The 14,787-nt window shown below is 43.8% G+C and overlaps 1 protein-coding gene across 4 annotated transcripts in view; it reads left to right on the forward strand.

The window, feature by feature from the left end:
* LOC126416167 (synaptotagmin 1-like) overlaps positions 1–14,787 on the forward strand; it is a 986,421-nt gene that overhangs the window by 680,308 nt on the left and 291,326 nt on the right. The gene's annotated exons all lie outside the window — the stretch shown is intronic.

Here is a 14,787-nt window from a genome sequence, read left to right on the forward strand (position 1 = left end):
GCAAACATTATTTAATTATTTATTGCTGTATTTCGTTGCATATACGCTTTGACCACATTATATTAATTTGTTTACCATTGATGTCTATTTACTAGCTACCTACGAAGACATAAACACTGGGGTACTGGAAATAGCTAACAACGTGCAAAGCAATTCTGATTTTACTGATTACCTGTGGATGAAGAAAGGCAAACCCGCATTTACAGAATTTGTCGATTTAGACAATCTTTTCACACAGAACACCGCAATAAAGGCTTCGAAAGGTTAGCTACAAGTTATCCAGAAAACAGAATGCAGTTTTAACCCTTTCAGTCATTCTTTATCACTTCTGGGATGAAAATTTTATGATTTGATATCCAAGAAGAACTAACTTTTAAAAATTTTTCATACAGCAGAAACCAAAACTGGACTATTCATTTTATGGACCGCCCACTACAGAGGAATCTGTTACTTAAAGGTGAAATTCTTCATAGTTTCCAGAATTTTTATTGTGTACTTTTAATCTTTAAACTAATTGTGACATCTGTTTTTAGAGGAATGGAACACTTAAATAATAGTCTTGACAAATATTTATGGACATTTATTAGAAAAGACTTTACAAAGGCGAAATGATGCTGCTGACGTTGTTTTTTCATGTAAATTTTATTTTCTGTAGAACTGTAGAAAGTAGTTGTACCCTCTCACCATACAAAGATGAAGCTTGCATTTGGCACACCACATGTGCATTTTAGTTTTGCACCCAGGATTATTGCATCTAGACGCCGATTTCTGCTGATCAAAGCATGGTAAATGGTCCACAGAATCATACCTCATATCCTCTAACCGTTTCAGATCATTTCTTCGTTTTGCAGGCACATATGATTATGCTGGGGCAGTTTCATTTCAAAGTTTGCCTCCCCTATTTATGGTCCGTTTTCGTGCCATAATCCACGATTCTGCAATGTATTGACGATAACTGGGTAGTTCCAAAGTTTTCTTTTTAGGAAGCGCAAGACCTTTAGCCTCACCCAAAAACTCCAGGGCTGCCCCCATATCAGTGACATGAGAAAGCATGCGGTGTGTCCACTTTTGTGATCGAATAAAGTTGCTATAACTTGAAATCAAAAACTCATACTTGCCAACACTACCCATGGCCATGTTGTACACTTTCACAGCCTCATATCTCGGATAATCGACGTACAATTTATTCTTTTTATTCCAACATCTGCAGATATCCTTGGCTTAAATGCCTTTGAAGTTTCAACCCGAAGTCACTGTGCTGTTGTCAAAGCACTTTGTGAGTATTACAGCACCGTCATTGCTGATAACCTCCCGCATGAATCCTCATGGTCCGTTTCTCGTTATGTTTGCATCAGTAGATCAACATCAGGCTGACTCTCATATTACCTTCATCTAAATGTTCCTCCTCCAGATAATCCATTGTCTGGGGAAGCTCATCATTGCTATCAACCACTGAAGAAAAATTGTCATTATATTCAATTTCATATTTTCCGGAATTTCTAAAATCTATTTCACACAGTTTTTTTTTTATAATTCCTGATCAATGAAGAAATAATTTCAATCAGTTACTAGCAACAAACTGTTGTAAAACTGAGAGCAAACACTTAGAACTAGCACACGCGCAAAACGTGAATTGTCTCTGAAAACCAAAAATTAGGATGGCTGTAGTTACTTTGTCCACTGTCGTCGAAGATTTTTTGAAACATTGCTATTGTAACCGTAACTCCACTAACTTATCTTTGTAACTAGTTTTGAAATTATAGGCACCTCTTTCAAGTGGAAAAATGCCAGAACTTCTTTGAACATTTATAAAAATATGTACAATTATAAAAGCTTAGAATTCACACTCAGCCGCAGTCTTTGTTCAGGTGACGCTCTGTGCATGCAGTGGAAGTTCAGAAACCGGTCAACAGAAGACACTGGCAAGTAGACTCGTAGAAGAGAATGTCCACGACAAAGTACGCTATGCCCAGTGCCTTACAATGCTTGTAGAGTGCGTATACCGCCTGCAAATAAAATCATCCACTATAGGGGACGAATTCGCCGAAAGGGTTAAGAGTCGAAGGACATGAAATAAAATGAGATTGTTGTAGCCTAACCCCTTATTAAATATGGAAATAGATCAAACAGTACACGAAACCGAGAGAAATTTGGGAAACGAATTTAACTCCAAGACGAATGAATAAGAACTTTAAGATTTACCATTACATTCTAATTCTGTCGGAGACAACAACGGACCTGTAAGATGAGTTGAAAGGAATGGATAGTATGTTGAAAACAAAGAATAATACGAACATCGGTAATAGTAAAACAAGGGTAATGGAATGTAGTCGAATTAAATCAAATGATTTTGTGGCACTGGATTAAGAACTAAGATATGAGGTGTGACAATAAAGTAATGAGACTGATTTTCTTTGCAAGATGTGGCAGCCCTCCAGCCTTCCCTAGGCACAATACCTTTGACCGTGGTCTATAAGCTGCTTCTAGTCCAAGCGGCACATCGATGCAACTGCTCAGTCGTGAGTTGTGCTGTAATACGTTAACACGTTTTTGTGTATCTTGTCACGGAAATGGAACCGCATAATATTGAGCAGCGGTATGCCATTTCCTTTTGCGTTAAATTGGGTGAAAACGCGATGACAACTTACGGTAAGCTTCAAATGGCTCTGAGCACTATGGGACTTAACATCTGTGGTCATCAGTCCCCTAGGACTTAGAACTACTTAAACCTAACTAACCTAAGGACATCACACACATCCATACCCGAGGCAGGATTCGAACCTACGACCTGCCACAGCGGCCGGCTCTTCATTAATCCACCCCTGATGGAGGTTCCTTATAACAAGAACGGCTTTTCTAAAAAGTAACAAGCAGTTAACATCTGATATAAAGTTAACAACTGGTGGCAATACGATGAAAGCAAGCCTCATGGCTTTCGTAGCTTCATCTGCCTCTGTCATTACTGCAGCTGAGATTTGTAGATTGTTCAAGCGTCCATGTGCTTCAATGCCTTCGCATCGATATTTAGAATGCATTGTTATCTAGTCGAATGCATTCTCCAAGACCATATCAGCTGCGAACCAGCCCAAATCTTGTAATTATTCCTTGCAATGGTCTGATGGCATTTCTACTGTACAGTTCAAAATGTGTTCAAATGTGTGTGAAATCTTATGGGGCTTACCTGCTAAGGCCATCAGTCCCTACGCTTACACACTACTTAACCTAAATTATCCTAAGGACAAACACACACACCCATGCCCGAGGGAGGACTCGAACCTCCGCCGGCACCAGCCGCACAGTCCATGACTGCAGCGCCCCAGACCGCTCGGCTAATTCCGCGCGGCTACTGTACAGTGACCAAAGCAAATGTACTAGACCATCGATCGCTATCTGAGGCGTCAAACAGACGTGTGTGTATTTGTGTGTGTGTGTGTGTGTGTGTGTGTGTGTGTGTGTGTGTGTGTGTGTGTGTGTGTGCGTGTGTATGTGTGTGTGTGTGTGTGTGTGCGTGTGTGTGCGCGTCTGTGTGTGAAAACCCTTCCCGTCTCAGTAGCAAGTGCATATCGACTTACGTAAGTCCAGCACGTCACAGTTGATTCTAACTGCGATGAGCGAAGTGGTCTTTCTCTGAAAGAAGTAAACAAGCTATCCGCTGGACAGGAAAGTAAGCAGACAGCTCGCATTCCACACAGGCAGTGTCTGCACTGCATTCATAAAATGTGCCTTGCGTGGCTTGAGTGCAAAGGAAGACAATAAATTGCGTTTACGTCCAACTGGATAAGACTTTTCAACAGTAGATGTAGTGCAAGGGCTTGATGTATTCTAAATACACTGACTGGCAAAAGTGAAGCACCCAGAACGGGAAGGAGGAGACGGAATAAAGCTTCACAGTTCGGGAGGCTATGTGATGTTATTCCAGCGATTACAATTAGCACAAGGAGCCCACTTATCAGTAAGATGTTACTCTCACTCTAGCCTTTATGCATGTACTGATTCGGTTCAGGAAGACGCTATAAATGTAAATAAGTTACATAAAACAGCAACCAGTGACTTTTTTGAATAATTATGCTTTATTCCATAAACCAGTTTTAGAACCTTTTCAGGTTCATCTTCAGATTATTTCTGGAGGTTATGGTCCAATGGCTCTGAGCGCTATGGGACTCAACTTCTTAGGTCATCAGTCCCCTGGAAATTAGAACTACTTAAACCTAACTAACCTAAGGACAACACACACGTTCATGCCCGAGGCAGGATTCGAACCTTCGACAGTAGCGGTCGCGCGGTTCCAGACTGTAGCGCCTAGAACCGCTCGGCCACTGCGGCCGGCTTCTGGACGTTACATTAATATTTTTAGCATAATGCTGGTGCTGGCTCTGTGATAACAAGATGGAACACGCTTTAATGTATCGCCCTGTCTATAGTTTATCTGACGATATGGATGTAAATTTAGTTTTTTACTTACTGCGACAGTATGGGCGGCTTTTCTCTTTAGTGTCCATCTGTCTGCTTCCATTTTGGTGGTTAGTTAGTATACCACTTCGCACACTTTAACACAATATATATTAATTTACACTCTGACAGCGAAACTTTGCCAGCATCCGATATGTGCTGTATAACTGTTGCTTGTAACAAAGATGTTGACAAAAAGATATGGCATAGGCCTACTTTGCGCAGAGATGTAATTTGTTCTTTTTTACATGTATTAAGGTCGTTATAAGGGCAAATATTGTAATCGGACTGGCGATAACATGAGAGCACAAAATAAAATAAGTAAATAAATGAATTACTACGAGGAAAAACTACAAGTGATATGGTGTCTTATTTCTATTTGTATATTAACGTATAATACAGTCAGTTTATAGCATATATTTTAATCAAGATTGGCATTAACATGAATGCCCAGGAGTTGATAATACGGAGTTGTCGTATACGATACAGAGAATTGCCACTCTAACCATTTACCTACCCAACGATACCGTATACGTATACGAGTGTTGACATCCGACTCCGTCTTCCGAATGCTTCCCTTTTGGTCAGGTAATGTATATTATAAATACGAAGATAACCTAAAAAAATATGCGAAAGTTGGTGAGTGTGAGAAGTAGATGGCGCTACAATAACGAGCATTACGTACGTTTTTTATTTTTATTTATTTACTTATTTTTGCGGGTCTGGTCATTTTCGTGCCAGCTCTGTGAGCATAAACGATGGTCCAAGACCACTTAAGCCTACAACATTAATTAACGATCAGAAAGTAAGGCTTCTGCCGGATGCTCCTGAAGGGCGTCGGCGTGTAAGGGTGAACAGTTTTCTGAGACCACAGGGATTCTATCAACGACAGTATCCCGAATTCCGGCAAGTGTCTTAAACAAGAGAAAAATTTCTGCAGAATGGACACATCACTGCTTGCCTGCTGAGCAGAAGTATATCGAGGCGTTGTCGTGACAAATATTTGACGTTGGAAGTAAAGCATTCTTGCATCTATTACTTTCCTCTGGGCAGGTATCACAGTCTTAAAAAATTTCTGAAATGAAATCATTTCCGGCATCGGTCGTAGTTGTGGTATCCTTTCCTCTGTTATCCTGTTTCAGCTGTTACATCACTGTCAAGTGGTAGTTAACCTGCTCGAGGACAGACCACCAACTTATTGAGCCACCAGAATATGGTGGGCAAACACAAAACTTAGGACAATTAATCATGCATCAAACTGGCATGACTACTTGTCGCAAGTTTTATGATTGCCGACTATAGACTAGTTGAGAAAAGAATATCGTCTTACTTCACAGTAAAATTGCCCGGAAAGGGTGTACAAGAAGTGAAAGTATTCAGATAGCTATCCAGAAAGCAACGTAACGCAGAATGCACCACGGAATACCAATCTGAGAAGTAAATAGGCACAGACGAAAATGGTTTCCTTCAGTAAAACTGCTCTACTAGCAGAGAATATTGCTATGGAATTAAAACACTTTTTGAAAGCTTATGTGTGGAGAAAAGAATTACCTGATACAGTGAAGTGAATCGGGAGAAATCCAGAAAAGAAATTGGACGAGTATGCAATGTGGGGCTATACAAATGTATTAAAAGTTAAAGAGGATAGCCTGAGTAAGAATGGAAGATGTACCAAAAGGAGCAAGCGAAAAAAATACATGGAGAATCATTACAGAAAGATGTAATAAATTAATGGCACATCTGCTGATATTCACAATTCATAAATGAGTAGGAATAATGTACACTGACGAATAATTACACGTAAAACACAAATCGTAATATTTTTTTTCTTCTTCTTATCCTATTTTAGCCAATTATACACAGTGTGGAATTCTAGCCTGTTTTGTCAGTCTCTTGTTTTCTCCTGAGAATGTGCTCGCTCTTTCACTTCTTATCTTCCACTCCTTCGTGAGTAGTAGAACTTCGACTCCAATTCGAAATGGCCTCTTCTGGTATCTACTGACGTTTTCAGTTCAGCTTCCATTCTCATTTTTGTCATACATCTGTTGCACGCCCTTCTTTATCTTCTCTGGTTACTATTAATCTATAGACAGACTGGAAAAATCCTATGAACAAAATAGAAAGGTCAAGGAAAAGAAAAGTGTGCTAAAAAGATGGAATGTAGGTTTCATGCTCATCTCCGCTGTCGTTCAAACATTCAAATTGTAAGGAATGACGTGAATACGATTTAATATAAAAAGAAATATGGTTAGTACTAATGAAAATAGCGACTTCAGTAGTTAATAAATGACTGAAGACCATCAAAACTTCGAATGACTGAGTACCAATAGGTTTTAAGAAGTCTCCTATCTAGCAGGTAAGTAATTATGAGTTAGAGAGAACCGGCTTCTTTCAGGAACACAGTTTTCTTGTCTTGTTTAATCCCCAACCACGCTCCACCACAGTCGTGCCATCTTCAGAGAGTTATTGACGTTATTATTTCTGAGAGATATACATACAATTTTTATGTAGCAAGCTAGTAATAACCAAGTTTAACCAAGTTTCGGATGGCGCTAAAATTACAGAAATTAGAGTCCATACAGAAGTGTGGGGAGAGGTTTTAATGTAGCCTCTGCCACACACACAAAAAAATGGCTCTGAGCACTATGGGACTTAACTGCTGAGGTCATCAGTCCCCTAGAACTTATAACTACTTAAACCTAACTAACCTAAGGACATCACACACATCCATGCCCAAGCCAGGATTCGAACCTGCGACCGTAGCGGTCGCGCGGTTCCAGACTGTAGCGCCTAGAACCGCTCGGCCACCCCGGCCGGCTGCCACACACACATTACTGTGGCTTGCGCAGTACTGATACAAGTGTGGTTCAGAGTACTCGTGAGTTTCATCAGCAATAGTTTTCACCTAGGCATCAGACGAGCCTCTCGAATTAAAATGTCCAATAATTTATCTGATAAATACTACTTCGTCCGTCGCATTACTAACTTGAGATGGCTGTAAACAGCTGAACATCATTATTTCCAGCAAAAGCGATTCAAGAACCGTGCTTACCTGCAGTGCCCGATGTTAAAAATAGTTCCAGCTCTTTCATAGAAATTTATTGCGCGTATGTCGACCTAGCACGTAATGTTGCCGTTTCCTATACCTAGTATCTGCCCATGGATATCGAAAACATCTTGTGTAATTCACATCGATAATCCCGAATGATGATAATATTAAATACTTTGAGAAAGACGAATTTCTGGATTTAAATACTGTTTCCTCGAAACAGAGGAGAGGGGGCTCGAAAAGGAACTGATGAATATGATATGAAGCAATTACCGAACATAACTGTTTGTTGTGGAAGGCCTTAACGGCATAACAACTACGTAACAAAGGGGCTAGAAACGGTCACCTCAGAGCAAGGGAGTGTAAAGGCGTGTCGCATTGATCTACCTCTAGCGTGACTGCATCGCTATCACTGTAGGGGCAGGGAGAGGAGCGGGGGACAACGTCAGCGACTTCCAACGACCACGCCAACAGACCCTAATACACTAGTCCCGAACTGCGATTTTTCCGTCAATATTCCTGGCAGAGATCCAACTCTTCGGCGATTAATGTCCACTGCCCTAAATATAAAACGTCTATATATATCTATATACAATGGTGTCAGCCCCCGGTACCTGAGTGGTCAGCACGACAGAATGTCAATCCTAAGGGCCCGGGTTCGATTCCAGGCTGGGTCGGAGATTTTCTCAGCTCAGGGACTTCCATCCCCACAGACGCGCAAGTCGCCGAGGTGGCGTCAAATCGAAAGACTTGCGCCAGGCGAACGATCTACCCGACTGGAGGCCCTAGTCGCATGGCATATATACAATGGTGTGCAAAACTTTCGCGCGATATGACGTTGCGAAGCGACAGATTTCGATGAAACTTGGAGCATACACAGAAACAACTGCTACAGTACAGCAAAGCACATCATAGCAGGTAACAATGGAATACGTCAAGAGACGAACAGAAATAACTTCATTCAGAGACAGTAACTGCACGTAAGTCACCTGGACATTACAAAAGACGTGAAGTCGTTCTTAATAGGGCGTAGTGAAACATTCATGCTGTGCAGCGTGCTCCAATCCTACGCACAAGGTTCGTCCGATTCCTCCACCAGCAAAGTTTACAACCGTTGGATGGTCGTTGCTGCAGGCGGACATGTCGCAATACGTCCCCACACGTGCTCGATGGCATTTAAGTCAGATAAACTGGCAGGCCAGTGAATTCACCGAATATCCTCTCGTTCCAAGAGCCCCTCCACCTGCGCTGATCGATGCAGTCGCCCACTGTCCTCCATAAAAATGAAGTCATAGCCAAGTGCACCCCTGAAAATACACACATGCAGAAGGATTACAGTGTCACAATAACGTTGACTTCTGAGCGTACCATGTTCAAACTTTTGGAGCTCAGTTCGCCACTGAAACATCATACCTTCTCAAACCTTAGATGTGGACCACCAAAACGATCAGGTTCGACATTACTGAACGTTAATATGGCGAAACATGGGAACACGTGTTCAGTTGATTTACATTACTTTTAAATCTATGGAGTGTGATTGGTCTCCTATTTGTGCTGCTCCGTGGTTCAGCCAGGCCACTAGAATTAGCACTACAGCCAGTCATCATTTTGTCCACGTGTCTCCGAACCTAGGATAAAAGAGACCGCGCGACCACTACGGTCGCAACTTCAACACGATACCACAATTCATCAAGAGTAGTGGCTGGCGTATTGTGACAAGCCAGCTGCTCGGCCACCATTGACCAGACGTTTCCAATTGGTGAGAGATTTGGACAATGTGCTGGCCAGGGCAGCAGTCGAAGACTTTCTGTATCCAGAAAGATCCGTACAGGACCTGCAACATGCGGTCGCGCTTTGTCCTGCTGAAATCTAGGGTTTCGTAGGGATCGAACAAAGGGTAGAGCCACGGGTCGTAACACATCTGAAATGTAACGTCCACTGTTCAAAGTACCGTCAATGCGAACAAGAGGTGACCGAGACGTGTAACCAGTGGCACCCCATACCATCACGCCGGGTGACACGCCAGTATGGCGATGCGAATACACGCTTCCTATGTGCGTTCACCGCGATGTCGCCAAACACGGATGCGACCATCATGATGCTGTAAACAGAACCTGGATTCATCCGAAAAAATGACGTTTTGCCATTTGTGCACCCAGGTTCGTCGTTGAGTACGCCATCGCAGACGCTCCTGTCTGTGATGCTGCGTCAAGGGTAACCGCAGTCATGGTCTCCGAGCTGATAGTCCATGCTGCTGCAAACGTCGTAGAACTGTTGGTGCAGATGGTTGTTGTCTTGCTAACGTCCCCATCTGTTGACTCAGGGATCGAGACGTGGCTGCACGATCCGTTACAGCCATGCGTATAAGATGCCTGTCATCTCGACTGCTAGTGATACGAGGCCGTTGGGATCCAGCACGGCGTTCCGTATTACCCTCCTGAACTCACCGATTCCATATTCTGCTAACAGTCATTAGATCTCGACCAACGCGAACAGCAATGTCGCGATACGATAAACCCCAATCGCGATAGGCTACAATCCGGAAACGTGATGGTACGCATTTTCCTCTTTACACGAGGCATCACAACAACGTTTCATCAGGCAACGCCGGTCAACTGCTGTTGCATATGAGAAATCGGTTGGAAACTTTCCCCATGTCAGCACGTTGTAGGTGTCACCACCGGCGCCAACCTTTAGTGAATGCTCTGAAAAGCTAATCATTTGCAAAACAAAGCATCTTCTTCCTGTCGGTTAAATTTCGCGTCTGTAGCGCGTCATCTTCGTGGTGTAGCAATTTTAATGGCCAGTAGTGTAAATCGGCATTGAAGAATACTGTGTAGTAACAAATACACAAAGTAAAAAGAGAGCTAGTAAAAGTAAAAGGTATTGTGCAAGATCATAAATCCATAGGACATGATTCTGATAATAAATTCATCTCTGAACCTACATTGAGCAGGCAGCAGGAACTGCAAGCTGGGCCTCGGGCATGGATGTCCTTATGTTAGCTGTAAGTATTTCTAAGCTCTAAGCCGGCCGCAGTGGCCGTGCGCTTGTAGGCGCTACAGTCTGGAACCGGGCTACCGCTACGGTCGCAGGTTCGAATCCTGCCTCGGGCATGGATGTGTGTGATGTCCTTCGGTTAGTTAGGTTTAATTAGTTCTAAGTTCTAGGCCACTGATGACATCAGAAGTTAAGTCGCATTGTGCTCAGAGCCATTTGAACCATAAAAGAGACACGGCTGAATAACACAGATAAATTTGTTGTCTTCTCTGGAGTCGTCTCGTGTAAAGCGGTAGGGCAGCAGACATATTTGTGTGTAATATACACTGATAACCCAAAACATTATGAGCACTGCCAACCACGACGTCGGTTACCGCCTGGTAGCGTTGCAGGAACGTGATGTGGTAACAAAAGTACGTGAGCAGAGGAGACACGGACAGGGGATCACCCTAGCCAGGATATGGCGTGCAAATGGGGAAATACAATGACACGAGCAACTTTGACAAAGGACAGATTATTATTACGCAGAGCCTGGGAACGAGTATCTCGAAAACGGCGAGGCTGGCCAAATGTTCACTTGCTACCGTCGTATCTACGGAAAGACGCAGGAGAGCGAAACTATCAGTAGGCGCTAAATGGTTCGACGTCCACGACTCTTCACAGAATATGGGGTTCGGAGGCTCATCTGCTCTGTAAAGTAGGATAGAAGATGATCTGTGGCATCTCCGCCGAAAGAGCATAATGCTGATGCACGTACAAGTCTTTCGGAGCACACCGTTCATCGGACATTGAAGCACATGGAGCTCCTGATCATTCCTACGTGTTCACGTTTAGCCCAACGACATTGTCGATTACGATGGCATTCGACCGTCGATCAATGGAACCGAGTCGTTTCTTCGGGTGAATCACATTTTTGCTACACTAGGACGATAGTGGTCTCCACAAATTCCGTCATCAAGGTGGAAGGCGGCCCGTAATGCGCAGCGCGCCACGGACGCAGTTTGGTGGAAGCAGTACGAGGTGCATTCAAGTTCTAAGGTCTCCGAATTTTTTTCTAATTACTTCCCGACGTAATCGCCCTGCAGACGTACACATTTTTCACAACGCTGACTCCATGATTCCATGGCAGCGGCGAAGGCTTCTTTAGGAGTCTGTTTTGACCACTGGAAAATCGCTGAGGCAATAGCCGCACGGCTGGTGAATGTGCGGCCACGGAGAGTGTCTTTCATTGTTGGAAAAAGCCAAAAGTCACTAGGAGCAAGGTCAGGTGAGTAGGGAGCATGAGGAATCACTTCAAAGTTGTTATCACGAAGAAACTGTTGCGTAACGTTAGCTCGATGTGCGGGTGCGTTGTCTTGGTGAAACAGCACATGCGCAGCCCTTCCCGGACGTTTTCGTTGCAGTGCAGGAAGGAATTTGTTCTTCAAAACATATTCGTAGGATGCACCTGTTACCGTAGTGCCCTTTGGTACGCAAAGGGTAAGGATTGCGCCCTCGCTGTCCCAGAACATGGACACCATCATTTTTTCAGCACTGGCGCTTACCCGAAACTTTTTTGTTGGCGGTGAATCTGTGTGCTTCCATTGAGCTGACTGGCGCTTTATTTCTGGATTGAAAAATGGCATCGTCTCATCCATTATCACAACCGACGAAAAGAAAGTCCCATTCATGCTGTCGTTGCGCGTCAACATTGCTTGGCAACATGCCACACGGGCAGCCATGTGGTCGTCCGTCAGCATTCGTGGCACCCACCTGGATGACACTTTTCGCATTTTCAGGTCGTCATGCAGGATTGTGTGCACAGAACCCACAGAAATGCCAACTCTGGAGGCGATCTGTTCAACAGTCATTCGGCGATCCCCCAAAACAATTCTCTCCACTTTCTCGATCATGTCAACAGACCGGCTTGTGCGAGCCCGAGGTTGTTTCGGTTTGTTGTCACACAATGTTCTGCCTTCATTAAACTGTCGCACCCACGAACGCACTTTCGACACATCATAACTCCATCATCACATGTCTCCTTCAACTGTCGATGAATTTCATTTGGTTTCACACCACGCAAATTCAGAAAACGAATGATTGCACGCTGTTCAAGTAAGGAAAACGTCGCCATTTTAAGTATTTAAAACAGTTGTCATTCTCGCCGCTGGCGGTAAAATTCCATCTGCCGTACAGTTCTGCCATCTATGGGACGTATTGACAATAAACGCGGCCTCATTTTAAAACAATGTGCATGTTTCTATCTCTTTCCAGTACGGAGAAAAAAAATCGGAGGCCTTAGAACTTGAATGCACCTCGTATTATGCTATGGGAGACATTCTCCTGCGCTTGCATATATCCGTTTACGAAGACACATAAAATTTCGCTTGATGACTTCCTAAAAGACAGTCCCACCTCTAAGCCGTGTCAGCTCGATTTTGTTCTTGCATCTTTGCCTACCAGAGTCAGATCTCTAGACCGACAACCAAGCCCTTTGTTAGGTCCTTGCTCGACGCGAGAGACAGGGAGAATTGGTAGGTAGGCTTTCCGCATTCGCACCTTCCTTTCTCAAGTGTAGCATGTTAGAGGGTCTGATAATTTCTGACGCACTTACTCGACTATTTGTGAAAGATAATGAGCCAATTCTCTAACCTTCTTCTCATGCAGAGGTTCTTGTGGGCAGCATTCCTACTGAGGTTCCCCACCTTCCTAGTGATTTTAAGGGTAAACAAAATCAAAACCCCGACTTACCCTCCATTTGTAGGCACCTCTTGGCTGGTATTTCGGTACCGGCTGTACCTCGCAAGAGAGAATCCTTTCGCAAGAAATGGGTACGCACTTCCAAACCAAAATTTGTTTGCCTGTCTAGCTCGTTCGGTCAATTTTTCGTTACTACCATGGTTCTTTGACGGGAGGCCACTTAGGCATCCACAAAACGTAGTGAAGATTCGCCACCATGGCATTTGGCCCAGTCTTTCCAGGGATGTTCGCTGTCTACTGGAGGTGTGTAAACTTCGTAAATTGCCGGCCGAAGTGACCGTGCGGTTAAAGGCGCTGCAGTCTGGAACCGCAAGACCGCTACGGTCGCAGGTTCGAATCCTGCCTCGGGCATGGATGTTTGTGATGTCCTTAGATTAGTTAGGTTTAACTAGTTCTAAGTTCTAGGGGACTAATGACCTCAGAAGTTGAGTCCCATAGTGCTCAGAGCCATTTGAACCAAACTTCGTAAATCACCAAACCTAACCACAACTCACGCCAAGACCTATTCTCAAACCCTGGATAAGCTGCTTATTGATTACGTTGGCCTACTATCCCGTAATAAGGCCGAGAAGCGTTACATTCTGGTCTTCGTGGATGCCTGGTCCCGTTTTCTTTGGCTGCTTCCTACTCAGGCGATGACGGCACCTTTAATTATCAACCAACTGAGATATATTCTCTGTTGGGCCCTCATAGTGCATTAGCAAGTGATAACGCATCCACCTTTATTTCCAGGGATTTTAAGCGTTTTTTTGCTGCTGCATCAAGCACATCACCACCCCTCCCTATTACCCACAGCCTTGCATGTGGCAGTTCAAAAAATTGTTCAAATGGCTCTAAGGACTATGGGATTTAACATCTGAGGCCATCAGTCACCTAGAACTACTTAAACCTAACTAACCTAAGGACATCACACATATCCACGCCCGAGGCAGGATTCGAACCTGCGACCGTAGCAGCAGCACAGCTCCGGACTGAAGCGCCTAGAACCGCTCAACCACAGCGGCCGGCCGTGTGGTAGTGATCGAAGACACGCTGACAGCTTCGAATCAACTGCATCCCTTAAAGATTTATGTCTTCCCCGAAGGCAATGTAATATTTCAGCAGTATAATTGTCCGTGTCTCGGAGCCAGTGGTTTGAGAAGCACTACAGTGAACTCATGTCAATGTGTCGGCGACCAAATACTCCTGATGTAAATCCTATGGAACTCATCTTGGTCGCTATCGGGCGCCGTCACCGCATGCGTAAATCAGCGGCTCGTTGTTTAGGCGAATTACATGACCTTTGCGTGACATCTAACGCGACATATCTCCACAAACTTACCAACAAACTGTTGTATCCCTGATACGCAGAATCAGTGATGTAAAGACAGACAAACAAGCTATTAAACAGATGGTCATAATGTTTTGGTTGATCAGTTTATGTCACACACGCATATGTTCAAAATGTCCCCCTAAGACCCTGGATCTACTTCATCCAAACATGGTGCACATATTACTTACAATCTGTCAAGAAATACTGAAGCGATAAAATCCACCAACCACACATATAA

This window comes from Schistocerca serialis, chromosome 8, assembly GCF_023864345.2.
Source record: "Schistocerca serialis cubense isolate TAMUIC-IGC-003099 chromosome 8, iqSchSeri2.2, whole genome shotgun sequence".
NCBI classification, from domain to species: domain Eukaryota; kingdom Metazoa; phylum Arthropoda; class Insecta; order Orthoptera; family Acrididae; genus Schistocerca; species Schistocerca serialis.